Source organism: Triticum dicoccoides, chromosome 3B (assembly GCF_002162155.2).
Source record: "Triticum dicoccoides isolate Atlit2015 ecotype Zavitan chromosome 3B, WEW_v2.0, whole genome shotgun sequence".
Classification (NCBI taxonomy): domain Eukaryota; kingdom Viridiplantae; phylum Streptophyta; class Magnoliopsida; order Poales; family Poaceae; genus Triticum; species Triticum dicoccoides.
Window position 1 is genome coordinate 806,804,134 of NC_041385.1, and position 2,844 is coordinate 806,806,977.

The window sequence follows — 2,844 nt, forward strand, 5'->3', positions numbered from 1 at the left end:
CAGCTATTTGGAATCAGCTTTGCCAGTGAAGCTGAATTTGGATTTGGGTCATTTTTAGTACAATTTTCTGAAGCACCTCAAAGTGTACTTCGGTGGTGAAGCTGATTCGCACAAACAGCTTTGCCACCGAAGCGAATCCATAGGTGATTAAAATCCAAGCGAAGCTGAAACAAACAGGGCAATAGTTTGTCAATCAAATCTTGTAAAATAAATATACAACATCCACTTAACCAGAAGGGCGTGTTTCACACTGGTTTCACATAATTCTCCCTGAAAACTACATACATATGCACACATGCTCTCATCTATTAGTACAATTATCCATAGAAATTGCTAGTTGCATCAAACAAAAAACTGAATTCATGCATTCATAGGAAGAATGATACTTTTTGGTCACACAGAATAATGCATCAAATCCTATGATTCATAAGTTGTTGATCATAGCAGGCCATGCGGCTCGTCTCGACACCATCGTGTGTTGTTAGTGAGACCAAAAACTATGACAATGGCCGAAATCTGGTACATATTGGTAACAACAAATAACATGATTAGTAAGCTACAATGCTACATCAATAAAATAACCACAGAATATTCTATTGCATGCTGCCATGTATTTCTAAATCACAGTGAGTTCACAAATTTTAGAGCCTTTGACTTCTAGTTCACTCAATACCAACTCGACGATACACGTGAGGTGAATTAAACCACAACACTTTTGTGGGAAATTCCTACCGCGGGTATCTTGAAATTCAACTTTGGGACAACAACATCCATATGTCAGAATCATCATTGCATTGCATTATTCTAACAACAAAAGTGGTGTCTCACTGCTCGAATACAGTTAATCTGAAGAACTATAATCCCTAGCTTATAAGGATCATGCATGATCTTAGTGAAGTTACATACCTCGTGATGGACTGACCAAGGAGCTCTCCAGAATGTGTGTCCTGGCCTGCAAAGCCAACCAACAAAACAAAGGAGAGGATTAGGTATGCACGCAGCAGCAAGAACATACGCATACACCATGGGGAACAACATTGCACCTCTGGAAAGCTCGAGAGGATGCCCCAGGCTTGGGCAAGGAGGTTACGACTTTGTTTACAGGGGACAACTGACAAGCCCAAGCAGACCGGTGGCTATAAAGAGATTCAAACCAGCGGCATCCAGGCAGGGGAGGCAGGCGTTCGAGGACGAACTCAGGGTCGCCAGTAGCCTGAGGCACTGGAACCTGGTCGAATTGATACGTTGGTGCGGTGACGACAAGTGGAACCTTGTTGAGTTTGTATGCTGGCGGCGGGACGACAGGCACACACGTCTCTTTCTTGTGTGTGAGCTCATGCCACAAGGTAGACTTGATCAACACCTACACGGGGGCACCAGTTGGTTACCATGGGACAAGAGGTATGTAGTTCCATCTCTAGAGCATTTACACCGATGCAACTTATTTCTTTATGTAATGGTAACATGATTTGAAAAACAGTTATGAGATCATCCTCGACCTAGGTTCTGCACTGCAATACCTCCATGTAGATTGCGAGCAACGCCAACAATGTATTGTACATGGTGATATCAAGTCGAGCAATGTGCTGCTTGACACTCCGTACGGTGCGAAGTTAGGTGACTTCGGGTTGGCAAGATTTGTTCACCACGAAACCGGATCACAGACCACGGATATCGTGCAAGGCACTTATGGGTACAATGCGGCTAAAACATATAAGCCTTTTAATTCTAGCATGGGGAAAGGTAAAATTTTAAACATAAGATTCTCCCTTTTCGTCTTAATTTTTTATACTAATATTCAGTATAAACAACAGGTACGAATACAGGTTGGAGTAAATTCAAGACAAGCCAAGCTGCCTCTCCTGAGAAACAGAAAAAGGAAGGTAGGTATAAATTTGTTTTTATTTCCTGTGTGTTCATTTTACTTTACCATCTTTCCCCCCTTCGGCTGGTTCTAATGATTGTTCTGTCTCGTCTGAAATACAGAGGTCACCTAAAGCCCCTGACTTCAAGCACAAGGACACCGGCGAGGCTCTGTGGTTGAGCCTCAAGACACCAAGTTTTGTTACAGATGCGCTGCCACCGGTGAAAGGAGGTAGCAAAGGATTTAGAAGGCCGGAGACCCTGCTGTCTTGACCTATCTAAGGTGGCCTTGGTTGTGCGACGTGCGTTGCCTCAGCTCTATTCTTTTGCTAAATATATATACTCAGGCTGTCTCGGTTCTGCTAACTTATGCGAGTCCGGTAGAGACCACTTCAAGGTTTTAAAAAAAAATCTTTGCCTTAACCTCCAGCGCTGTCACTGATGGCCATGTGGATTGGGTTGGGTTGGGCCTTCGTGGGCCATGGCGGTTGAGTCTGACACGTACATGATTATTGAGGTCGATACGAGCAAAAGCCCAAACAAAGAAACGAACAGGTGCAACTTCTGAGAGCAACTAATTAACGAGCGCTCCTTCGGGAGCCTCGCAATGATTAGTGTCACTTGGCGTGCTCTCAGCGATTCACCACGTGTCGCACTCTAGGCGCTCCCTTCAGATATTGTTTTTTTTAATTTTTCCGCACGCGTTTTTGGCTTTTTCAACGTTTTTTTGATGTTTTGGTTTTCCACCGGTCTTCCCTAGCTTTTCGAGCAAAAAAAATCTCAAAATTTTATTTTATGCGCAAAAAAACGCGTTTTTTTTCTATTCCTTTCGCAAGAGTCACGGTTTTGTTTCCGCGAGAGGCACGGTTGTGCTTTCGCGAGAGGGATGGTCGTGCCTCTTGGAAATGAAAAAAAACGCGTTTTCTGTTTTTTTTTTCTTTCGCGAGAGTCACGGTTTTGCTTCCGCGAGAGGCACAATTG

At 43.6% G+C, this 2,844-nt stretch overlaps 1 long non-coding RNA gene across 1 annotated transcript; it reads left to right on the top strand.

Annotated features, from left to right (window-relative positions):
• The first annotated feature begins 1,696 nt into the window (after positions 1–1,696).
• Positions 1,697–1,872, top strand: LOC119282366. Its single transcript, XR_005138721.1, has 2 exons — positions 1,697–1,743; positions 1,815–1,872. It is a non-coding gene; the product is annotated as an uncharacterized LOC119282366 (long non-coding RNA).
• The last annotated feature ends 972 nt before the right edge of the window (positions 1,873–2,844 follow it).